The sequence below is a fragment of the Rhinoderma darwinii genome, chromosome 3 (genome assembly GCF_050947455.1).
Source record: "Rhinoderma darwinii isolate aRhiDar2 chromosome 3, aRhiDar2.hap1, whole genome shotgun sequence".
NCBI classification, from domain to species: Eukaryota; Metazoa; Chordata; class Amphibia; order Anura; family Rhinodermatidae; genus Rhinoderma; species Rhinoderma darwinii.
In genome coordinates, this window is record NC_134689.1 from 354,638,081 (window position 1) to 354,665,522 (window position 27,442).

Sequence of the window (27,442 nt, forward strand, 5' to 3'; positions counted from 1 at the left end):
ATAGTGACTGAATACTACCCCATACTGTTACTGAATAATACCGCCACACCATAACCATGTAGTGACTGAATAATGCCCCATACTGTTACTGAATAATACCTCCACACCATAACTACATAGTGACTGAATAATACCCCCATACTGTTACTGAATAATACTGCCACACCATAACCACATAGTGACTGAATGATACCACAGAATTTGACACACACAGACATGTTGTAATATGTTCCCTAATGTAACTGTATTTATTCATATATTTGTACTAATAAAGATGGGGACAGCCATCTTTATTAGCATCTGTGCATGTGTTTCTGCATGACACATACACTGGTGCTATATGACGCACACCCAGGGCATAGGGTCGGCTCCCATCCCTACTTTCCTATCTCCCGCTGGAGCCGTTCTAGTTGGAACTGTGCATGCTCTGCGGCACGTACGGTTCACAGGGACCCACAGCGACCCTCGCTTCTAGGGGGAAAACGGGCGCCATTTTATCTAAGAGCGACAGCCACTGCAGTCATCGCAGGAGTTGTCTGTCAATTGAAATTAATTGCCAGACCCTGCCTGTTGTGAATGCAGGACCGCCCATCAATTCATTTGAATTGCCGCCTCCTCCTTCCCCACACCCTTACGGCCTTATTCAGACGACAGTGAAAAACGGCCGTGTGACGGCCGTTCTTTTAACGGCCGTCACACGGCTGTTTTCAGAACAATGATGTTCTATGAGTGTATTCACACGGCTGTCAAAAAATAGGACATGTAATATTTTTGGCCGTTTTAATGGCCTGACGGCCCCTATAGTAGTCAATGGATCCATTTTTAACGGCCGTCAATACATGTAACAACCGTTAAAAGTGGATCTGTGACATGGGGATTTGCAAGGGAACTACTAGCTCCCTTGCTGGCTATTGGTGGCGCAATGACATACTCACCGATGCAGACACTCACCGATGCAGCGCTGTCTTCTTCTGGTGTTGTCACTAGTCTCACGGGTCCTGCGTAGGCGACGTGATGACATCATCGCGCCGCCTTCGCAGATCCTGTGAGACTAGCGACCACACCAGAAGAAGATAACGCTGCATCGGTGAGTGTCATCACATCGCCTTCGCAGATCCCGTGAAGATGAGGGACCTTACCTGAAGAGGACAGCGCAGCATCGGTGAGTATGTACGGCATTCATGTCGGGCTGTGTGACATCATATACAGGAGGGCTGTGTGGCATATACAGGGGGGCTGTGTGGCATCTACAGTGGGGTTGTGTGGCATCATATACAGGGGGTCTGTGTGGCATCATATACAGGGAGGTGTGTGGCATCATATACAGGGAGGTCTGTGGCATCACACAGGGGGGCTGTGTGGCACCATATACAGGGAGGTGTGTGGCATCATATACAGGGAGGTGTGTGGCATCATATACAGGGGGGCTGTGTGGCACCATATACAGGGAGGTGTGTGGCACCACATACAGGAAGGTGTGTGGCATCAGATACAGGGAGGTGTGTGGCATCATATACAGAGAGGTGTGTGGCATCATATACAGGGAGGTGTGTGGCATCATATACAGGGAGGTGTGTGGCATAATATACAGGGAGGTGTATGGCATCATATACAGGGAGGTGTGTGGCATCATATACAGGGTGGTGTGTCGCTAGCACCGGGCCCCCCCACCAGGCTAGCCACCAGGCATGAGGGGGCCCATGCCGCCCGGCCCATAAATGTTACGTGCCAGGTGGTGCAGGCCCCATAGCAGCCGCTATAGAGGGCAGGGGGACCTGAGAGGATGGGGGACCTGGGCAATTGCCCACTTGGTACCCCCTTACGCTGGCCCTGGATGTGGATTCTAGCCTTTTACTGTGTTTTTGTGCGTTTTTCGTGGCATTTTTTTAGTGCAGCCAGATGTTACAATAAAGTCTATAGTAAAATTAAAAAAATACTACCCACAACTGTGTTTTGGTTTGTGATGTTTTTGAGGCAATTTTGTGGTCAGTAGCGTTCTATTCCAAATACAGCATGCTCTGGGTATGGCATTTTCCAATAGGCTTCTCTCAAGGACTTTAAAAACGCCAGAAAAAAGCATTTACAAAGTGAAACAAAATGGAAAACGCAATAAAAAGCGCTGTTACCATTTACAAAACGCTGGTATTTCCTCATGCAGCTTAAAATGGCAGAAAAAAAAATCTATGTGTGAAGCGGGCCTTAGGGTTCATTTAGACGTTGCCGTTGAGGTGATATTGAGGCAGGGCTTTTTGCCGTGTGGTTAAGAACTGTGAAAAAACGTATACGGTTTTACTGCAAATCGCTGTGATTTTGCAGTTTTAATTAACTCTACCTGTGCTTCCTGTGGAACTGCAGCATTTTGTAGTAAAAACGCATGCGTTTGCGGGAAAAGAACCGCATCTCACCTGCAATATCTGAAAACACCCTAAGGCCGGATGAACACGATCGTGTTCAGTCCGTGATATACGGTCCGTATGTCGGCCGCATTTCCTGGACCGAACACACTACAGGGAGCCGGGCTCCTAGCATCATAGTTATCTATGATGCTAGGGGTCAATGCCTCGCTGCTGGACAACTGTCTTATACTGTAATCATGTTTTCAGTATGGGACAGTTGTCCTGTAGCGAGGCATTGACACCTAGCATCATAGATAACTATGATGCTAGGAGCCTGGCTCCCTGTAGTGTGTTCGGTCAAGGAAATGCGGCCGACATATGCACCGTATATCACGAACTGAACACACTCGTGTGTGGGGCTCCTAATGGTGTATTCAGATGTTGCAGTTGAGGTGCAGTGAAAACCACGTACGTTTTTACAGCGATTTGAGGTATTGGTGAAATTGCACCAGGAGGGACGTCCACATTTCGGCTTTTGCTTTACTGCTTTACAGATGTCTTTACTTTATGTTTTCCTCTGGGTGGTTGGAACATTGGAGTTAGCTGTAGTAAGGCCCCATGCACACGAACATATTTTTGCAGCCGCAATTCACCAGCAAATCTGCGCGTGAATTGCGGCCCCATTCATTTCAATGGGCTCATGTACACGACCGTGGTTTCCACTATCTGTGCATTGCCCAGGTGCCTGGAACGCAAAAAGATCGGACATGACTTATTACGGCCGCATCTTGCGGTCCAGGCTCGTCGAAATTAATGTAGGTGGCAATGTGTACGGCCCGTGATATGCGGGCGGCCGCGGGTGAGACGCCGAGGCCGTCCGAGCCGCAAGTCACGGCCCGTGCACACCACTACGGTCGTGTGCATGAGGATTTAGACATAATTTTCAGGTTTTTAGTTGTATTAGACTTGAAAATGTAATCTGATTCAACAGAAGTAGAAAATAAAGAAAAAGATGAAGATCTATATTAAGTATTAGACACAAACAAGAATGTTCTCTAAATTGTGTGTTTTCTTCTGTAAATTACTGTGTAGCTCTATAATCTGGCGTCAGCCACAATTTGAATAAGTAGCGTTATATAAATGCAAGTTATCATTATTGTATGGCTGCAAGGAGTGTGGGATTTATGTAGCATATTCCATTTATGTGGTGTCCACATACAGTACATTTTTTAATAATGTTGATTTTTCACATTATGTTTGTCTGATCTTAACCCTTTCTGATGTTGTTCACTTTTTTATTGTTTTTCTATAACTCTATTTTAAAATGTAAAGGCTTTTCCCATTAAAACAACCCCTGTTCAAATGCACTGTTAGGGCATACGGATATCAGTTAGCTGTTTGGAAACCCTTCTAGTAACCGGAGCGGAGAGCCACTGCAAAGAACTATTCCCACTTTGGAGGACCTTTGAATTGACACCATGTAATACCCCAAATATCCTGTAGTGGTCGCTGCAGGAGAAATGTGCAGTCACTTGCAGCTCATCGTTGAAGGTTTTCTGCCATGATTAAGAAGTCAGGCAAAAAGAAAAGTGGGAAAAAACATAAAACTGGCCATATGCATAGGAATTTGATTGGCCAGAATGCATCCGAACAATCGTCTGTAGGATCATTCGTATGTACGATCCCGCCGGTGATATGCCAGACTAAATTGTCAGACCAGAGAGCAATTTAAAAAAAAACGGGGCTTGCGCAAAATGGAATACACGTGAATTTTCAGCCGACCATGGACGCAAAAATCCACCCTGGCCGATCACATTTTTGGCAGACAATTATCTTATGTGTATAGCCAGCTTTAAAAAGCAGGCATATTCCCTACAAAACTGTAAGACATTGCGGGGAAACACAAAAGTATACTATATATAAGCAACAGCTCCACTTCTTGCCTGCACTGATTGCAGTACCAATTTAATTCTCTAAATTGGAAGCAATAAATCACAATTGAAATATGAAATTGTATTTACACTGTAAACTAACTGAGCAGATTTTACAAATGCGATAACTAAGAAGCAACTGAAAATTTACATCTCCTATGTATGAGCTGTAACTTTTTTTTCAAATAAAAAATAAATAATTTAAGAATATTTTTTCACAAAAATATCAGTTCTATTCATTTGCCATTCAAAGTCTGCGAATAGTTGGGAGACAAACCAAATGGGCACTGTCACAGCTGCCGTTAGTAATTGCCCCTCCGTATCTGTAACCATAGACCAGAGACCAGGATATCTCAGGCACAACTGAACAGAACAGTGAACGACTTCCCACCAGAGGGAAAACTCAAGAACTTATATATGTCAGATTCACTTATCAAAACAGTAACAAGGCAAATTTATCTGTTGGGCGGTTTTGATAAATGAGGCCCATTGTTCCAGATATTTTTTCTTACTTTAGGGGCAAATACTGTTGCTACAGTATCTAACATTCATGATAGATATTCATTGCCCACGCCAGAAAACCAACAAAATATAGATGAGCATGGGAAGAAAACAAAGAAACTAGGGTGGCATACTGTAGGGCCAAATGCAAAGCCTGTAGTCAATATGCTCTTTCTTGTAGAAGTCATCTTTGATCTAAAGCCAGATTTGCTTACCACAGGTCCTAACAATGCAAAATGTAATGCCCTTTACCCAGAGCTGTAGCGAGGCATTTCTTCACCTGGGGCAACGATTCAGTTTTTTTCCTCCCTAACCAGGAAGATTAAGATGAACAATCCAATAGGTATCCCATGATTGTACAGTGTTGGAAGCTGTGATGTGGTATATTGAATTGCGAAAGGATAAAATATAAAAATACTATTTTATCATCAGTAAACATTAGATATTGGTATTTTTTGGATATTTTTGTTAGTGCACCACTAGACCCCTGTGTTTTCTCCCAGATGTATTCAGTAGCCTTTTTAAGAGTTAGCTTCATTTTCAAGGCTTTGGATTTACAACTGTAGTTCAGGGGCGGAACTATAGGGGGTACAGAAGTTGTATTTTCATGCAGGCTCAAATTGCCCTCTGTGCCACATAAGGAGACCAGTACTATAACTAATAGTTAAAGTTGGGGGTCCTGTTACAGATTTTGCATTGTGGCCCTGGAGCTCCAAGTTCCCTCTCTGATACTTCAGATCTGACTAGGGTGGACTGACCATCCAAGCATTAGGACTAGAGATGAGCGAACTTATGAAAAGTTCGGTTCGGATGGTTCGCCGAATTTCACGAAAAAGTTCGATTCGGACCGAACTAGTTCTGACCGAACCTGTAATTTCCGTGCGCCGAGCATGGTACTGTCCAGGGTGCTGAAAGAGTTAATGGGCTGCACTAACTCTTTCAGCAACCTTGACAGTACCATGCTCGGAGCGCGGAAAATACAATTTTAATGTAATAAAAAAATAATAATAATACGTTCATACTAACATTCCTCCTGTCTAGCCTCCAGCGATGACGTTTCATCCATGTCACCGCTGCAGCCAATCACAGGCTGTAGTGGCGGTCACGGACGTCACGTGACCGCCTCTGCAGCCAATCACAGGCTGCTGCGGCCGCTGCAGCCAATCACAGGCTGCTGCCGCCGCTGCAGCCAATCACAGGCTGCCACGGCCGCTGCAGCCAATCACAGGCCAAAAAAAAATAAAAAAATGTCTCCTTTCAGGAAACATACAGAAGTTAGGTTCATGTTTAAAGGTGGGTCATGAGAAATTCATGACCTTGTGGCTAACGCAGTATTGAAACATGTACATATACACCAGGGGTCTCAAGCACGCGGCCCGCGGGCCGCATGCGGCCCCTGGGGCTGTCATCTGCGGCCTGCGGGACACAGAGCCGCTAGTATCGGCTCTGCTCCGAGACTCTGGAATTCCCTGACATCGTTGTCCACATACAAACAGCGATGTCTGGGGCTTCCCCAGAGCCGGAGTCCCTGGCAGAGCGCTAGTACAGGCTCTGCTCCGGGACTCGGTGGAATTCCCTGACATAGCTGCCCATATATGGACAGTGTGTCAGGGTCTTCCCCAGAGTGGAGTCCCGGGCAGAGCGCTAGTATCGGCTCTGCTCCGGGACGCTGCGGAATTCCCTGACATAGCTGCCCATATATGGACAGTGTGTCAGGGTCTTCCCCAGAGCGGAGTCCCGGGCAGAGCGCTAGTATCGGCTCTGCTCCGGGACTCGGTGTAATTCCCTGACATCGCTGTTCACATATGAACAGCGATGTCTGGGGCTTCCCCAGAGCCGGAGTCCCGGGCAGAGCGCTAGTACAGGCTCTGCTTCGAGACTCTGTGGAATTCCCTGACATCGCTGCCCATATATTGACAGTGTGTCAGGGTCTTCTCCAGAGCAGAGTCCCGGACAGCGCGCTAGTATCGGCTCGGCTCCGGGACTCTGTGGAATTGCCTGACATCGCTGTTCACATATGAACAGCGATGTCTGGGGCTTCCCCAGAGCCGGAGTCCCGGGCAGAGCGCTAGTACAAGCTCTGCTCCGGGACTCTGTGGAATTTCCTGACATCGCTGCCCATATATGGACAGTGTGTCAGGGTCTTCCCCAGAGCGGAGTCCCGGGCAGAGCGCTAGTATCGGCTCTGCTCCGGGACTCTGTGGAATTCCCTGACATCGCTGTCCACATATGAACAGCGATGTCTGGGGCTTCCCCAGAGCCGGAGTCCCGGACAGAACGCTAGTACAGGCTCTGCTCTGGGACTCTGTGGAATTCCCTGACATCGCTCACCAGAGCAGAGTCCCGGGCAGAGCACTATTATCGGCTCTGCTCCGGGACTCTGGGAAAGCCTCTAACATCGCTGTCCATACATCGACAATGATGTCAGGGGCTTCCCCAGAGCAGGAGTCCCAGGCATGTCAGGAGCCCAGCTGGAGTCCCAGGAAGAGCCTACTAGCGCTCTGCCCGGGACTCCGGCTGTGAGGAAGCCCCAGACATCGCTGTTCATATGTGAACAGCGATGTCAGGGAATTCCACAGAGTCCCGGAGCAGAGCCGATACTAGCGCTCTGCCCGGGACTCCGCTCTGGGGAAGACCCTGACACACTGTCCATATATGGGCAGCTATGTCAGGGAATTCCACCGAGTCCCGGAGCAGAGCCTGTACTAGCTCTCTGCCCGGGACTCCGGCTCTGGGGAAGCCCCAAACATCGCTGTTCGTATGTGGACACCGATGTCAGGGAATTCCAGAGTCTCGGAGCAGAGCCGATACTAGCGGCTCTGTGTCCCGCGGGCCGCAGATGACAGCCCCAGGGGCCGCATGCAGCCCGCGGGCCGCGTGCTTGAGACCCCTGATTTAAATGCTGAGAAGGAGAGAAATGGGTGCACAGCACCAAAGCCATTCGTACTCACGCCAAACTCCCACCAATCACAGGCTGCCGCGGCCGCTGCAACCGATCGCAGGCTGCCGCGGCCGCTGCAGCAAATCGCAGGCTGCCGCAACCGCTGCAGCCAATCGCAGGCTGCCGCGGCCGCTGCAGCCAGTCGCAGGCTGCCGCGTCAGGAAAGAAGGTCGGACTGGAGGAAGAAGAGGGACTCGTCACCAAGACAACGACCGGGTACGTATGAAATGCTTTTTATTTTATTTTTAATCAGCAGCCTCTTTTCTCTATCAGTGATTGATAGAGACAAGTGGCTGTCGATTAGTTTAATATTTTTGTAATGTTTTTCTGCCCGCCCGGGTTCGATCAAAACGTGTTCGGCCGAACCTGGTGAAGTTCGGATTTGCTGCGAACCGAACTTTTCGCGATGTTCGGACCGAAACCGGGTTCGGTTGTCCCGGTTCGCTCATCTCTAATTAGGACAGTAGTCTGAGGGCACATGGGCAGAAGGGTCCACATACCCTGTATTAGATTCATTAAAGTTTAAAGTGCAGGTGCCCAAAGCCAAGAAAACACATGATACATAAGATACATAGTGCTCAAAGGCATTGTGTTGACAGAGAGTAAGTGTATTACAACTATGGTGGTTGGTATGGGGCCCATGACAGTTATTGCTTGAGGGTTCAGAACACTCTCAGTCCACTCCACTCCAGCTATAGCTGTCCATACACAGGAAATAAGGTGATTTCCGTTAAATCAGCTGACAATCTAATAAGCGGGGGGGGGGGCGCTCCCAATTGTACCTTGACAGGAAAGGGGATCGAACATGTTGGATTTTAACATGTCCAAGTCTTTGTTCCTGCAGGAGATAAGGAGTTGGCAGTGGTGTCTTAAAGCGGCTTATTTTTCTCACCTTATTGAAATAAACTTGCCGAACCAAGCATGCATGTTAATGGTAAATCGGGAGAGATAGCTCAATCAGTCAACAGCTATATCATGGGTATGGCCGACTTTACACTCTGCATCAGAATTTTATTTAATTCTTTGGAATGGGAGACATATAACTGGAATCCCTGTCTTTCCATAAAACAAGACCCATTCCACTCTCCCAAGCCGATGTAGCCCTTATAAGTGTCTCCACTCTAGAATTTTCATCTTTAATTTAAGAAATCTCATTGAACAAGCAGGAACTCATATTAAACCTTGAATTGCTAGGGGGACATAAATATGTCTTGCAGATACAATACCACTAACACAAAGAATAGAGCAGAGCTGAATAAATAAGATGTTTTTATGATAGATGATGAATAATAAAGAGTACTCGCACAAATGACAAATCCACTAGTGATCTTTGCTTTTCCAGTGTCGTCACGGATCCCTGTAGGTAAAATATCCCTGAGATTACTCAGTAATTCATTCTATTGTATATGTATTAGCTTTTCATTTTATTCATGTCGTTTCCTTTATCTTCGTTTAACTTTTCTTCTCTAGCCTTATTATTCCTTCCATTGAAGTTAAGTGCCCAACATCTCTCCCTAAGTCCTCTCGATGGGGATGGTGAAATTGTCAAGTAAAATTAGATCAAGAAGAGAAGGATGACTCAATAGAAGTATATGATGACTTTAAATTTATTTTCTCCATGGTCCTGGTCAATAGGAAAGTAGAACAGATAAAGAAATAGGAAGTGTAGGGAGATATTGCCTCTTAGAACCTCAGTTTTATCTATGATGGAATTTAAGAGCCTTGGATATTGTCATGGTCATGTTTGTCATTAACAACTCCTGTGTTGTTATTTTGTTTCCTACTAAAAGGAACAGCACCTAAATGGAGCGTCCAAAAGCTTTGATATGTGTTTATGTGATTTTTCTACTTAATGGGGTCATTTCATGTGTAGGACAGCACCTATTAATGTCCAGCAGTGGTTTAACACAAAAAAAAGGGACTAAAGCCTAATGCAAATAGCAGAGCTGAGTGTAGGAAGTTGTACAGTGGCACCAAGAGTACCAATGGCTCAGTACTAAGTTTCTCCATACTCCATGTGCCGCTGTATGGTGCTCCTTGTGGTGAAGTATGCTATGAATACCTAAGTAATACGACGGCTGATGGAACATGCTACGTTTTGTTTTTTTCTGTCTAATTCAAATAGAATACAACATAAGTCAAAGCCTGTATGCCTCCATATGAAATCAGAGCCATATGGAGGTACCGCATTGCCCCACAGAAGTCTGTGTGCCGTATTACAGCTCCATACAACATGAAGGTTGCACAAATCAATAATACATTTTTGTGCATGGGGCCTCAAATAGTATTTACCATCTTAGACAGTTATGGCATACCCAAAGGTTATGCCATAAATATCTGATAGATGCAGGTCCCACCTCTGGAACCTGTGCCTATCTTCCAAACAGAGGTCACTCATCCCGTTGCACTTGGTTAGATGGCCACAGGTTGTCGCATCCAGACGTAGAATCAGTGCAGAGTTGACTAGGAGTTCCGGAAACAGTTGAGCTTTTTTAGCTGCACTGTTTCTCTACCTCCCATACAAGTGAATGAGAGTCACAGAAACAGCGTAGCACAGCGTACGCTGCTGTTCCCGAATTTACCGGCCACCTCTGCACTGATTGTCTGCCTGGATGCATCAGCCAGCGGCCAAACAGGACAGGGGAACCCCCATTTAGAAGATAGGTGTGGGTCCCAGAGGTGGGACCTGCATTTTTATTCATTTATGGCATAGTCCTGGACAAACTCTATAAAGCAAAAGCACAATATTTTCTGTTCCATGAGATTTTAATTGATGTGGGGTAAGAAAATATTGATTATGTAAATGTATTTTAATAATTCACAAATTTACCCTGAATCCATTTAGGCAAATTAACTTAAGAGACTGTACAAAGACTCTAAATCAATGAAATAATTGATCTACAGTCTATCTCTATCACATATGATCCAAACTTTAATTGTATAAATGTTACAAAAACAGGAAAATGCTGCTTGACTGGATTACTAGAATTATGATCAATACATAACTTGCAGTAAAGTAGGTGATATCCGTCTATTTCATTTTATTTCTGTAGCGGCACTTTATGCTATGTTTATGTTATATAGTAGGTATGTGTAATCTAGATTGGTGGATTATAATCCTAAATGATTAAAATTCACAAAAGTTTGGTGTTTATAGATTCTGTAAAAAAATTATGTAATACAAAAAACAACCATATTGTAATATGCAAAATTAATTCTCTGACTGAGGTGCATTGCAGTTTGGGGACTGTTGCTTCCTTTGTTTAAGCAGGTAGAGCTATTTCGCCTGCAGGTATCCATTACCTAAAAAGTTATAGGGAGCAAATTGTGTCCTCTAAAGCAGCCCCTAAACTGTTGAACCTGGGGTTGCCAGTGAGCGCACTCTATGCCACCATTGTAATTCAAGGGCAAACACAGGATTTTGAAGGGAAGGGAAAGGAAGGGAGGGGAGGGGAGGGGGGGTTCCAAACTCATAGGCGTCTATGGTGGAGATAGCAAAATTCCCTTCTACTCCCCAATTTTTCATATAGTACAGGAATTTATGTGCAACTGGTATTTCTGTATAGAATGATGAAGGGGTTAATAGAAGGGGTTTAGGGAAGGAAATGTTATTCATTTTAATGTTAATTGTTTATTCCCAGTATTAGAACAACGGGCTGGTTCCCGTTAGACCTCCCAACTTAAAACAAATGTATTGTGGAAGGATTAGCTTGTAAAATATAACTTTTAATTTTCCTATATAAAATGGAATAACAATATCAATGTGTATAGTTTTAATATAGTTGTATTGCATATACTGCCTATGTATTCAGCTGGATGAATATTAGATAGACGTTCCTAGAATAAATACAGCAGGGTTGCTTAGGATCCTGGGGGTATACATTAGTATTTTGCTTGTCCCTAAAACTAAATTTTAGCCCTCACTGTTGACAACGATATCGGGCACTCATTCATTTTAATGTTACTTCATTCATTTTAATGTTACTTTCTCTAAATAGGTCCAAAATGCTTTATAGGCGTCAGATCCTTGTTTTCACCATACAGAGCTATCAGACTGGGTTCACACATCGTGGTTTCAAAAGGAATAGGAAATATAAAGCAAGAATTTATACTTCTCCGTCCTACTTGATCCACTTCTGGATTTAGCTAAAAAATCTGCATCAAAATCTGCAACAAATACACAATGTGTGAATCCAGCTCAATTCGTCCACGTAGTCACAGTTACATAAGAAAATTCTCCCTGTCTTCAGTCACCACTAGGAGGGTTCACTGCATATGGATTTATACAGCTCCCATTGACCTCTGTAATATATTCATATGCAGTGTTCTACCATTTTATCATTTAACTCCACTTCTCATGAACAGCTCAAGAAACCCCCCTCCCCAACTGAGGCCCTATAACTATAAATAGTTGTTCATGTAAAAAAAACCTTTTTCTGCTGCGGCTGTCTCCCGGCCACTTCCTGACTATACGGTTGACGCTGTTTCCGTAAGTTTCATAGAACCGAATGTCAGTTACGGAAACAGCATAGCTTGAATGCTATGCTGCTTCCGTAACTGCTGTTCACTAAAAAAGGCAGTTATGAAAACAGCGTAGCTCAACGAGCTACGCTGTATTCATACTCCCAACCATATCCTGTGGATATGTCATAAATGTACCTGATGGGAAAACCCCTTTAAGAAGCTCCGTTCAGGCACTGGGACAAAGCGGATAAAGCATCCACTAGGACTTATCTCTACGTTCATTATGGGGATAACGACTAAGGGGAATGAGCCAAAAAAGCAGGCAGGGATTTTTCATCCACCCGAGGGCCCCAGTAGCATAGTCCGCGACTTCCGTCTCACATGACGGCCTCACCGACTCACAGCGCAGGCAGTGGGGAGTTCCCCGGAGCATGGCAATCTACATATACTCACAGTGGCAGATTACGTGTACCATGGACCCTGGGCTGTTGACACAAAATTGGCCCTCTCCTTCTCCCTTACATGCAATGCAACCCCCCAACCCCCATTTCCCCTGTGAGACGCCTAAACAACGCTTTTCTTCTTTGAACTTTTAGTAAAACTTTAAAACAAACAATCCAATTAGTATGTTTTTTCAAATATAAAACCTTAGTATATGAACTTAGATGTAATCAATAACAGCTTGATCCTGCTGTACTGCGCTATTGAGTCCACCAAAAAAAACAGAAACCTTACAGGACTGAGACAAACGGAAACCATTTGCAACGGTAACCATTACCATTGAAATCAATGGTAATGCAAACGGAAGCTATGGTTTCAATTTGCCTTTCCGTTTATAGGTTCCTCCGACAGCAAGGTTTGACAGAAGCCATCAAGGGAACCCGACGCAGATGTGAACACACCCTTACTGTATCAATAATGCAGTTAATTCACGTGGCGGTGTGCAGAGAACTGCATTGCTGATTTCTAGCCTGTCCAGGATTGTTGCAAGCCCCAAAGCATATGTCCCCCCTCTCACACAAAAAAAATATCTATATACATATATAGTTATTATATCATACCATTATATCAGATTAAATATTACCTGCATAATGTGACTGAACATAACTCCCTATTATAAGACCAATATTACCAGTATTAACACAATATAAGCCCCAAGTAATACCACCACATAGTGACTGAATAATACCCCCATACTGTTACTGAATAAAAACCACTATACAAAGGCCAATATTACCCCCATATAGTGACCATAAAGTGGTAGATGTCAGTTATACATAGGAGCTCTGCAAACAATATAAGTGATTACGGCACATTTATATCTAGTGACTCGCAGGTGACGTCTTCGCTGATTAGTCGTTCACTTTCTGTTTTTTTTCCATCTGGCCCAGACCACTGTGACAACTTTTTCCAACCACGACTCGTTTTTTCAGAATTTGACACACAGACTTGTTGGTTTCTCGCTTTTCCAGAACCACCCACACATATACCCCATCCTCTAAACAACTTCATAATCCACAGTACCCCAGATGGTAATAATGATCCCTCAGTGATCGACACAATAAAAGTGCCCCATCAGTAACCGTGCCCCATTTGTGCCCCCACAGTAATAATGCCTCCTTTTTGCCCCTTTAGATAGCGCACACACAGCCCCCTGTAGATAGTGCCACACACAGCCGCCTGTAGATAGCGCCACACACATCCCTCTGCAGATAGCGCCACAGTCCCCCCTTGTATATAGTACCACAAAGGCCCCCCTAATAGATAGCGCCACAGTCCATTCTCCCTTGAATATAGTGCCACACAGCCCCCCTTGTAGATGAGACATCTGAGCTGCAAACTGCAGAAATGGGCTGTGGCCGGGAGAAGTCATCATAGAGGTCTGGACCGAATGCAGAAGAAAAAAGAAAAAGAACAACTAGAATCTGAGAAGACGTCACCTTGAGTCACTCAATGTAAATGTTTATTCTGCCTTTAATCGGTACTAGAGTCACTGTATGATCTTCAGCGAGAGATGGGTGGTATGATTTTTTTTGTGACACAGCAACTCCCAGCATATCCTTACCATTGTTCGGGACATAATGGGAGCTATAGTTTTACGCTGTAGAAACCTATACGGCAGGGCTTGCACTACATTTGCAAATGATCTTTGTACTGAGCCGTATTTGTGCTGGTGCTGTATTTATGTACTGAGCTTGGTTCTGGTGTTGTATTTATCTACTGAGCATGGTTCTGGTGTTGTACTTATGTACTGAGCTTGGTTCTAGAACTGTATCTATGTACTGAGCTTGGTTCTGGTGTTGTATGTATGTACTGAGCTTGGTTCTGGTGTTGTATGTATGTACTGAGCTTGGTTCTGGTGTTGTATATATGTACTGAGCTCGGTTCTGGTTCTGTATTTATGTACTGAGCTTGCTTCTGATGCTGTATTTATGTACTGAGCTTTGTTCTGGTGCTGTATTTATGTACTGAGCTTGGTTCTGGAGTTGTAATTATATAGGATATATTTGTAATAACAAAATTTCAAGGCAGATTGAATTGTTTTCAATTAATTGTACAATGAAGGAAATAAGTATTTGATCACTTGCTGATTTTGTAAGTTTGCCCACTGTCAAAGACATGAACAGTCTAGAATTTTTAGGCTAGGTTAATTTTACCAGTGAGAGATAGATTATATAAAAAAAACAAAACAGAAAATCACATAGACAAAATTATATCTATTTATTTGCATTGTGCACAGAGAAATAAGTATTTGATTCCCTACCAACCATTAAGCGTTCAGCCTCCTCCAGACCAGTTACACGCTCCAAATCAACTTGGTGCCTGCATTAAAGACAGCTGTCTTAAATGGTCACGTGTATAAAAGACTCCTGTCCACAGACTCAATTAATCAGTCTGACTCTAACCTCTACAACATGGGCAAGACCAAAGAGCTTTCTAAGGATGTCCGGGACAAGATCATAGACCTGCACAAGGCTTGAATGGGCTACAAAACCATAAGTAAGACGCTGGGTGAGAAGGAGACAACTGTTGGTGCAATAGTAAGAAAATGGAAGACATACAAAATGACTGTCAATCGACATCGATCTGGGGCTCCATGCAAAATCTCACCTCGTGGGGTATCCTTGATCCTGAGGAAGGTGAGAGCTCAGCCGAAAACTACACGGGGGGAACTTGTTAATGATACCAAGGCAGCTGGGACCACAGTCACCAAGAAAACCATTGGTAACACATTACGCTGTAATGGATTAAAATCCTGCAGTGCCCGCAAGGTCCCCCTGCTCAAGAAGGAACATGTACAGGCCTGTCTGAAGTTTGCAAATGAACATCTGGATGATTCTGAGAGTGATTGTGTTAAGGATCTGCTAGGCACAGCTTCTGTATCCACGCCCATAGGTAATCAGTCTGCACCTGCTTCTATGTCTGGGAGACTGACTCCATCTTCCACCTCTCAGGATGGCAGGCTTAGGAGTGGGAGAGCCTATCACAGCCTGGCCAGACGGAGCTAGCTCCCGCCCTCCGTCTATTTATACCTGCCTTTCCTGTTCCTCCTTGCTTGTGATTCTTCTCATTTGGTTTCCTTGCCCTGCTGCAGCTTCTTGATCTATTTGACCCTGCTTCATATAGACCCTGGCTTACTGACTACTCTCCTGCTCTGCGTTTGGTACCTCGTACACTCCTGGTTTGACTCGGCTCGTTCACCACTCTTGTTGCTCTCGGTGTTGCCATGGGCAACTGCCCCTTTTCCCTTGCTTCTGTGTACCCTTGTCTGTTTGTCTGTCGTGCACTTATTGAGCGTAGGGACTGTCGCCCAGTTGTACCCCGTCGCCTAGGGCGGGTCGTTGCAAGTAGGCAGGGACTGAGTGGCGGGTAGATTAGGGCTCACTTGTCTGTTTCCTTACCCCCGTCATTACATAATCATAAGCCCTATACCTCGTCTACCCTCGTCCCTCACACTACTATGGACCCCCTTGAGACCCTGGCTCAGCAAATGCAGGGTCTCTCCTTACAGGTCTAGGCCCTGGCTCAGAGGGTCAACCAGCCTGATGCTACCATGGTAGTGCCCCTCACCTCACCTCTTGAACCCCACCTCAAGTTGCCCGACCGGTTCTCAGGGGACCGGAACACTTTTCTCTCCTTTCGGGAGAATTGTAGGCTCTATTTTCGTTTAAAGCCCCACTCCTCAGGTTCTGAGAGCCAGCGGGTGGGTATAATTATGTCCCGGCTCCAGGAAGGGCCCCAAGAATGGGCCTTCTCCTTGGCTCCTGACGCCCCTGAACTTTCCTCCGTTGATCTTTTCTTTTCCACTCTCGGACTCATTTATGACGAGACTGACAGGACTGCCTTTGCCGAGAGTCAGCTGGTGACCTTACGTCAGGGTAAGAGACCTGTTGAGGAGTATTGCTCTGACTTTAGGAAGTGGTGCGTAGCTTCTCGGTGGAATGACCCTGCCTTAAGGTGCCAGTTTAGGTTGGGTCTGTCGAACGCCCTGAAAGACCTGCTAGTTAGCTATCCCTCTTCTGACTCCCTAGACCAGGTTATGGCTTTAGCGGTACGACTTGAGCGACGTCTCAGGGATCGACAACGTGAATGTTTTTGTGTTTTCTCCTCTGACTCCCCCATGATGCCTCCCGAGGTTCCGTTGCTTCGTTCTTACACGGAAGACTCAGAGGTATCTATGCAACTCGGAGCCTCCGTGTCCCACCAACAACGTAGAGAGTTCCGCAGGAAGAATGGGCTCTGCTTCTATTGTGGAGATGACAAGCATCAAGTGAACACCTGTCCTAGGCATAAGAATAAGCAGCCGGAAAACTTCCGCGCCTAAGTGATCATCAGGGAGGTCACTTGGGCGCACAGGTATTTCCCGTACATATGAAACGTAATAAAATCTTGCTTCCCTTTCAGGTTTCTTTTGGTGGTAGGTCTGCTACCGGCAGTGCCTTCGTGGATTCAGGGTCGTCTGCTGATATCATGTCTGTGGAATTTGCTATGTCTCTAGCTATGCCTTTGATTGATTTGCCTAAACCTGTCCCGGTAGTGGGTATCGACTCCACTCCTCTTGCTAATGGTTATTTTACACAGCATACCCCTGTTTTTGAACTCCTTGTTGGCTCCATGCATTTGGAGCAGTGCTCTGTACTGTTGATGCAGGGATTATCATCCGATTTGGTTTTAGGCCTTCCCTGGTTGCAGTTGCATAATCCCACGTTTGACTGGAATACTGGGGATCTTACCAAATGGGGTAATGAATGCTTGACGTCATGTTTTTCTGTTAATTCTATTTCTCCCCCTGAGGAGGTGAACACGCTACCTGAGTTTGTTCAGGACTTCGCTGATGTTTTCTCTAAGGAGGCCTCCGAAGTGTTACCTCCTCATAGAGAATACGATTGCGCTATCGATTTGGTACCAGGAGCTAAGCTCCCTAAGGGTAGGATATTTAATCTCTCTTGTCCCGAACGTGAAGCCATGAGAGACTATATCCAGGAATGCCTGGCCAAGGGTTACATTCGCCCCTCTACTTCTCCGGTAGGTGCTGGCTTCTTCTTCGTAGGGAAGAAGGATGGTGGTCTTAGGCCATGCATTGACTACCATAACTTGAATAAGGTCACTGTAAGGAACCAGTATCCCCTTCCTTTGATTCCTGATCTCTTTAATCAGGTTCAGGGGGCCCAATGGTTCTCTAAGTTTGATCTACGGGGGCGTATAACCTTATCCGCATCAAAGAGGGGGATGAGTGGAAGACTGCGTTTAACACGCCCGAAGGTCATTTCGAATACCTCGTCATGCCCTTTGGGTTGTGTAATGCACCCGCGGTCTTCCAGAATTTCATAAATGAGATTTTAAGAGATTACCTGGGGGTATTTCTTGTAGTGTTCATTGATGACATACTTGTGTTTTCCAAGGACTTGTCCTCCCAGATTGAGCATGTCAGGAAGGTGCTCCAGGTCCTTCGGGTAAACAAACTGTTTGCGAAGACCGAAAAATGTGTGTTTTGGGTGCAGGAGATACCATTTTTGGGTCAAATCCTCACTCCTCATGAATTCCACATGGACACCGCAAAGGTCCAGGCTGTGGCGGAATGGGTCCAACCTGCCTCCCTGAAGGCGTTACAGTGCTTCTTGGGGTTCGCTAATTATTACAGGAGATTTATTGCTAACTTCTCGGTCATCGCTAAGCCTCTTACGGATCTCACTCGCAAGGGTGCTGATCTCCTCCGCTGGACTCCTGAGGCTGTCCAGGCTTTTGAGGTCCTTAAGAAGTACTTTATCTCGGCCCCGGTGTTGGTTCAGCCCAACCAAATGGAGCCATTTATCGTGGAGGTTGACGCGTCCGAGGTGGGAGTGGGGGCTGTCTTGTCCCAGGGTACCAGCTCCCTCACCCATCTCCATCCCTGTGCCTACTTCTCCAGGAAGTTTTCACCCACTGAGAGTAACTATGATATTGGCAACCGCAAACTCTTAGCCATTAAATGGGCATTTGAAGAGTGGCGCCACTTCTTGGAGGGGGCTAGGCACCAGGTAACGGTCCTTACCGACCACAAGAATCTGGTTTTCCTAGAATCTGCCCGGAGGCTAAACCCGAGACAAGCTCGATGGGCGTTATTTTTTACCAGATTCAACTTTTTGGTTACCTATAGGGCTGGGTCTAAAAATATTAAGGCTGATGCACTGTCGCATAGCTTCATGGCCAGCCCTCCTTTGGAGGAAGATCCTGCTTGTATTTTGCCTCCAGGTATAATAATTTTCACTATTGATTCTGATTTAGTTTCTGAAATTGCTGCTGATCAAGGTTCAGCTCCCGGGAACCTTCCTGAGAACAAGCTGTTTGTTCCCCTGCAATTTCGGCTAAGGGTACTTAGGGAAAATCATGACTCCGCTCTATCTGGTCATCCAGGCATCCTGGGTACCAAGCACCTCATTGCCAGAAACTATTAATGGCCTGGGTTGCCTAAGGACGTTAAGGCCTACGTCGCCGCTTGTGAGGTTTGTGCTAGGTCCAAGACTCCCAGGTCCCGACCAGCGGGCTTACTACATTCTTTGCCCAATTTTCAGAGACCTTGGACCCATATCTCCATGGATTTTATCACCGATTTGCCTCAATCTCAAGGCAAGTCGGTGGTGTGGGTTGTAGTAGACCGCTTCAGTAAGATGTGCCACTTTGTGCCCCTCAAAAAACTACCCAATGCTAAGACGTTAGCTACCTTGTTTGTCAAACATATCCTGCGTCTCCATGGGGTCCCTGTCAATATTGTTTCTGATAGAGGGGTACAATTTGAGTCCTTGTTTTGGAGAGCGTTCTGTAAAAAGTTGGAGATTGATTTGTCCTTCTCCTCTGCCTTCCATCCTGAAACTAATGGTCAAACTGAGAGGACTAATCAGTCTCTAGAACAATATTTAAGGTGTTTTATCTCTGACTGTCAATATGATTTGGTCTCATTCATCCCCCTCGCCGAATTTTCCCTTAATAACCGGGTCAGTAACTCGTCAGGGGTCTCCCCCTTTTTCTGTAATTTTGGGTTTAATCCACGGTTTTCCTCCGTTTCACCTGGTAGTTCCAACAATCCCGAGGTAGAGGTCGTTCATCGGGAACTGTGCACAGTCTGGGCCCAGGTTCAGAAGAACCTAGAGGCGTCCCAGAGCATACAAAAAACTCAGGCAGATAGAAGACGTTCTGCTTACCCCTTGTTTATGGTCGGGGATCTGGTGTGGCTATCGTCAAAGAACTTGCGCCTTAAAGTCCCGTCCAAGAAGTTTGCTCCCCGGTTTATAGGGCCGTACAAGGTCATTGAAGTCCTCAATCCTGTCTCCTTCCGACTGGAGTTGCCCCCATCTTTTCGAGTACACTACGTGTTTCATGCCTCCCTCCTTAAACGCTGTTCTCCGTCCTTGGCTCCCTCGAGGAAACCTCCTGTCCCCGTTTTCACCCCTGAGGGGGTAGAATTCGAGGTGGCCAAGATTGTGGACAGCAAGATGGTCCAAGGCTCCCTCCAGTACCTGGTCCATTGGAGAGGATACAGGCCTGAGGAGAGGACTTGGGATGTTCACGCTGGGGTATTGGTCAGGAGGTTCCACCTTCGTTTCCCCAATAAACCAAGTCCATCTAGAAAGGGTCCGGTGGCCCCTCATAAAAGGGGGGGTACTGTTAAGGATCTGACAGGCACAGCTTCTGTATCCACGCCCATAGGTAATCAGTCTGCACCTGCTTCTATGTCTGGGAGACTGACTCCATCTTCCACCTCTCAGGATGCCAGGCTTAGGAGTGGGAGAGCCTATCACAGCCTGGCCAGACGGAGCTAGCTCCCGCCCTCCGTCTATTTATACCTGCCTTTCCTGTTCCTCCTTGCTTGTGATTCTTCTCATTTGGTTTCCTGGCCCTGCTGCAGCTTCTTGATCTATTTGACCCTGCTTCATATTGACCCTGGCTTACTGACTACTCTCCTGCTCTGCGTTTGGTACCTCGTACACTCCTGGTTTGACTCTTGTTGCTCTCGGTGTTGCCGTGGGCAACTGCCCCTTTTCCCTTGCTTCTGTGTACCCTTGTCTGTTTGTCTGTCTTGCACTTATTGAGCGTAGGGACTGTCGCCCAGTTGTACCCCGTCGCCTAGGGCGGGTCATTGCAAGTAGGCAGGGACTGAGTGGCGGGTAGATTAGGGCTCACTTGTCTGTTTCCTTACCCCCGTCATTACAGATTGGGAGAAGATTCTGTGGTCAGATGAGACTAAAGTTGAGCTCTTTGGCATTAACTCAACTCGCCGTGTTTGGAGGAAGAGAAATGCTGCCTATGACCCAAAGAACACCGTCCCCACTGTCAAGCATGGAGGTGGAAACATTATGTTTTGGGGGTGTTTCTCTGCTAAGGGCACATGACTACTTCACCGCATCAATGGGAGAATGGATGGAGCCATGTACCGTCAAATACTGAGTGACAACCTCCTTTCCACCACCAGGACATTAAAAATGGCTCATGGCTGGGTCTTCCAGCACGACAATGACCCGAAACATACAGCCAAGGCAACAAAGGAGTGGCTCAAAAAGAAGCACATTAAGGTCATGGAGTGGGCTAGCCAGTCTCCAGACCTTAATCCCATCGAAAACTTATGGAGGGAGCTGAAGATCCAAGTTGCCAAGTGACAGCCTCAAAATCTTAATGATTTACAGATGATCTGCAAAGAGGAGTGGGCCAAAATTCCATCTAACATGTGTGCAAACCTCATCATCAACTACAAAAAACGTCTGACTGCTGTGCTTGCCAACAAGGGTTTTGCCACCAAGTATTAAGTCTTGCTTGCCAAAGGGATCAAATACTTATTTCTCTGTGCACAATGCAAATAAACATATATAATTGTGACAATGTGATTTTCTTTTTTTTTTTTTATATAATCTATCTCTCACTGGTAAAATTAACCTAGCCTAAAAATTCTAGACTGTTCATGTCTTTGACAGTGGGCAAACTTACAAAATCAGCAATGGATTAAATACTTATTTCCTTCACTGTATATTTAATGGGAACTTGTCAGGCAGTTTTAACCCCTTGAACCGCCACCATACAGTAATACATGCCCTGACAATGTTTCCAGATCTTACCATGAATGTTTTTTTCAGATGCAGCAAAATCCATAAAATCAACTTTTAAAACGACGCACACTATATCCTAAAAACTCATTAAAGGGTCACGGGGCGGTGCCGCTATCCTGAAAAGTCACATAGTCCTTCCTTTAAACCCACCTTTCCATGCTTGATTGACATCTCCCTGGCTATTATACATCACTACCAGCCTCCTCCAACTTTCTAGGATGCCCCATTGTCTTGTACTCCTTGGGCATGCATCATGCAGCGAGGTGTACTCTGCCTACCTTCATTGCTGCACTGCGCATGCCAAGGGAGTACAAGGCAACGGCGCATACGCAAGAGTTGGAGGAGACTGCTAGTGATGTAGAACAGTGAGGGGAATGTCAAACAAGACCTGGGGGATGTCACTTAAATTTTTACCTCAGGCAGCAGAAAAGCTGGAATCGGCCTGGGAGCCGGAGATACTCTTATGAAAAGGGTTAAGAAACAACAGGCTAAGACAAGGCTGGCCTTTATTGACCAAGAGGTAGGGTCTATAGCCCCTCGGAAATTGCGGACTTATTTGTGAGCTACTATGGGCGGTTATATAATTTGAATGCTGATCCTCTGGTTCCCCAACCGATTACTCCTTTGATTGAGGAATTCCTCAGTAAAGTACATCCTTCTCATTTGACTATACAAGATAGGGATCGACTTAATGTTCCAATTTAGGAATCTGAAGTGATCAAAGCCATTAATTTGCTGAAATCTTCAAAAGCCCCAGGTCCAGATGGTATGCCATGTGAGTACTATAAGTCATTCCGTGACTTGCTAATTGGATCTCTCACTAGGTTATGTAATGTGCTGGTAAGGGGAGGTTCTTTTCCTAAAGATATGTTGGCTGCTACTATAGTAGCATTACCCAAACCTGGTAAGCCACCAACATCTCTAAATAACTTTTGTTCAATTTCGCTAATAAATTGCAATTTGAGGATATTTGCGAAAATTTTGGCCAGACGACTTGACCAAATTCTACCAACCCTGATAGATCCAGATCAGGTTGGGTTTGTCAAGAATAGGCAGGCTACTGATGGTACTAGAAGGTTGCTTAATTTGCTCCATATAGCTCACACTTCATCTACTCCTACAATATTTTTATTGCTAGATGCGGAGAAGGCCTTTGACAGGGTCCATTGGGGATTGCTGTTGAGAGCATTAACAAAATTTGGTATAGTTGGTTGGATGCATGAAGCAATTATATCTATGTATACCTTACTATCAGCTCAAGTGTTTATAGTTGGAGTTATGTCACAATCATTTAACTTGACCAATGGTACGATACAGGGACGCCCGCTGTCCCCTTTGATATTTATTCTTATTATGGAACCGCTGGCATCCCTGATTCAGCATGATGCTTACAGGTTGGTTGTTTTAGCCATAAAATTGGATTATACGCAGATGATGTGATCTTGATGGTCAATTCCCCTGTTATTTCCCTCCCAAAAATGATGGATGCGTTAAATGCCTTCAGTAATGTCTCCTATTATAAAGTATATGCCAACAAGTCCTCTTTGCTGCCACTGCAGATCTCTTTACAATTGAGAAGAAGCTTGGCTTCTCTTGTTCTCTTTGGGTGGGAGGACAATCACATAACATACTTAGGAATCTGTCTATCCGATTTTGGGGATATCATGGCCACGGATATCACTAATTTACTTAAACATTTGGAGTTCCAAATTCAGTCAGTGTCGGATATTTTCCTGTCTTGGTTGGGAGAATTAACTTAGTAAGGATGTGGCTACTGTAAAAGATATTGTACTATCTTAGGACTATTCCTTTGTTTATTTCAGAAGCTTATATATCAGATATTCAGGGTATATTGCTAGAATTTGTGTGGGCATGTAATAAAGCTAGAATATCTAAGGGGTTGCTTATTACACATGCTTCCAGAGGTGGGAGTACCGAACATCTATCACTACTACTTATCCGCCTCCTTAGCTGCTGTAAAACATTGTTGGTCTTTGAACTCTGATGCTAAGTGGAAGCAAATTGAATGCTTTTATGTTCCCTCTTATGATCTTAGATCAGTATTGATAGGGTTGGTGTTAGGGTTAACTCTTCCTAGAGAGTCATTGCCTACAACTAGACATTTGTGTACGATATGGGTCAAAGCTGTTTGTGAATATAATGTTTATAGATGCTCTCTAATGAACATACCATTAGCATATTTGACTAATTGGATTCCTAAACTTGATCTGTCCTCATGATATGCACATGATTGGAGACAGATCTATGCTTATTCTTGCACTTAAACATTTTTATGGTGTCCCCAAAAAACATTTTTATAAGTATCTACAAATCAGACACTTATAATATCTACATTTTTGCATTATTGGGATCTTCTCCTCCATGCATGTTTCAGACTTTCCTAGACACTCCTCGAACACATTTAAAGGGACTGTCTGCAGCGTATATATCTTTAGCTAGTCATGGACCTCAGGTTAAGTTAGGTTATATGCTAAAATAGGAATTCGATTTAGATCAATCATTTTGCGTTGAAATTTGGATGGAGGCTTTAAATATCACTGCAAAAATCTCCCAATGTGTGAACCATTTAGAAGCGGCTAGGAAGATACATTTTTGATGGTACCTGTAAAGGGAAGTGTCCCCTATTTTTGAATGTGTGTGTATATGTATATATATATATATATATATATATATATATATATATATATATGTGTATATATATATATATATATATATATATATATATATATATATATATATACATATATATATATATCCTCCAAAATACGAGACAGCACTCCGGTGTTTGTGAAAAATAGGATCACTTTAATGCGACGTTTCAGCCCTGCTCCATGGGGCCTTTCTCAAGGCCCCATGGAGCAGGGCTGAAACGTCGCATTAAAGTGATCCTATTTTTCACAAACACCGGAGTGCTGTCTCGTATTTTGGAGGATATTGGTTACTGAGACACTGGTCGAGTGTCCGAACGGGAATTTTGCACCCCCCACGGAAGGAACGGCGCTGTATTTTCTCCTTTTTCTATATATATATATATATATATATATATATATATATATATATACACTACCGTTCAAAAGTTTAGGGTCACTTAGAAATTTCCTTATTTTTGAAAGAAAAGCACAGTTTTTTTCAATGAAGATAACATTAAATTAATCAGAAATACACTGTATACATTGTTAATGTGCTGAATGACTATTCTAGCTGCAAACGTCTGGTTTTTAATGCAATATCTACATAGGTGTATAGAGGCCCATTTCCAGCAACCATCACTCCAGTGTTCTAATGGTACATTGTGTTTGCTAACTGTGTTAGAAGGCTAATGGATGATTAGAAAACACTTGAAAACCATTGTGCAATTATGTTAGCACCGCTGTAAACAGTTTTGCTGTTTAGAGGAACTATAAAAATGACCTTCCTTTGAGCTAGTTGAGAATCTGGAGCATTACATTTGTGGGTTCGATTAAACTTTCAAAATGGCTAGAAAAAGAGAGCTTTCATGTGAAACTCGACAGTCTATTCTTGTTCTTAGAAATTAAGGCTATTCCATGTGAGAAATTGCCAAGAAACTGAAGATTTCCTACAATGGTGTGCACTACTCCCTTCAGAGGACAGCACAAGCAGGTTCTAACCAGAGTAGAAAGAGAAGTGGGAGGCCCCGCTGCACAACTGAGCAACAAGACAATTAGAGTCTCTAGTTTGAGAAATAGACGCCTCACAGGTCCTCAATTGGCAGCTTCATTAAATAGTACCCGCAAAACGCCAGTGTCAACGTCTACAGTGAAGAGGCGACTCCGGAATGCTGGCCTTCAGGGCAGAGTGGCAAAGAAAAAGCCATATCTGAGACTGGCTAATAAAAGGAAAAAATTAATATGGGCAAAAGTACACAGACATTGGACAGAGGAAGATTGGAAAAAAGTATTATGGAAAGACAAATCAAAGTTTGAGGTGTTTGGATCACACAGAAGAACATTTGTGAGACGCAGAACAACTGAAAAGATGCTGGAAGAGTGCCTGACGCCATCTGTCAAGCATGGTGGAGATAATGTGATGGTTGCTTTGGTGCTGGTAAAGTGGGAGATTTGTACAAGGTAAAAGGGATTTTGAATAAGGTAGGCTATCACTCCATTTTGCAACGCCATGCCATACTATGTGGACAGCGCTTGATTGGAGCCAATTTCATCCTACAACAGGACAATGACCCAAAGCACACCTCCAAATTATGCAAGAACTATTTAGGGAAGAAGCAGGCAGCTGGTATTCTATCTGTAATGGAGTGGCCAGCGCAGTCACCAGATCCTCAAACCCATAGAGCTGTTGTGGGAGCAGCTTGACCGTATGGTACGCAAGAAGTGCCCATCAAGCCAATCCAACTTGTGGGAGGAGCTTCTGGAAGCATGGGGTGAAATTTCTCCCGATTACCTCAGCAAATTAACAGCTAGATGGCCAAAGGTCTGCAATGTTATAATTGCTGCAAATTGAGCATTCTTTGACGAAAGCAAAGTTTGAAGGAGAAAATTATTATTTCAAATAAAAATCATTATTTCTAACCTTGTCAATGTCTTGACTATATTTTCTAGTCATTTTGCAACTCATTTGATAAATAAAAAAAAAGAAAATATAAGTGTGAGTCATGGAAAACACAAAATTGTCTGGGTGTAATGATGGGGGTAGGGAAACGGACAAGTGAGCCTTAATCTACCCGCCACTCTGTCCCTGCCTACTTGCAACGACCCGCCCTAGGCGACGGGTTACAACTGGGCGGCGGTCCCTACGCTCAGTAAGTGCAAGAGACAAACAGACAAGGGAACACAAAGCAAAGGGAAATGGGGCAGTTGCCCACGGCAACACCGTGAGCAACAAGAGTGGTGAACGAGCCGAGTCAAACCAGGAGTGCACGAGGTACCAAACACAGAGCAAGAGAGTAGTCAGAAAGCCAGGGTCAGTATGGAGCAGGATCAAATAGTCAGAAGCTGTAGCTGGGCCAGGAAACCACACGAGAAGAATCACAAGCAAAGGAGGAACAGGAAAGGCAGGTATAAATAGACAGAGGGCGGGAGCTAGCTCCGTCTGGCCAGGCTGCGATAGGCTCTCCCGCTCCTAAGCCTGCCATCCTGAGTGGTGGAAGCTGGAGTCAGTCTCAGAGACATAGACTCCGGTGCAGACTGATTACCTATGGGCGTATACACAGAAGTTGTGCCTGGCAGATCCTTTACACTGGGTGACCCCAAACTTTTGAACGGTAGTATATATATATATATATATATATATATAAAATGTGTGTATATATAATGTCTTATTAGCCAGGGCTGTAGACACACAGCCCTGGTCATGAATCACAAACAAAGTGGGACAATTAGCATTGCCCTGGTTTGTTTGGAAACCATGGAGACAGGAGATACTGTTTGATCTCCTGTCTCCATTTAAAACTTCATGCGCGTGGGCGATCTCGCATGCGCGCAATCGCGCGGGGTTACGGACAGGCGCTCATGAGTCGGCCGATGACTTATTATCACCATGCCGACCCATGTTAGCCGGGGGCGAGCACCACATAGTGGTAAATTTGCGCCCAATGTTTTAATTGTTCTCTATTAGGATAGCGTTGAAATTGTTATTATACTGTGAACTCAGGTTGTGAGGTGCAAACAGGTAACATAAGTTCACAGTGTTGTATTT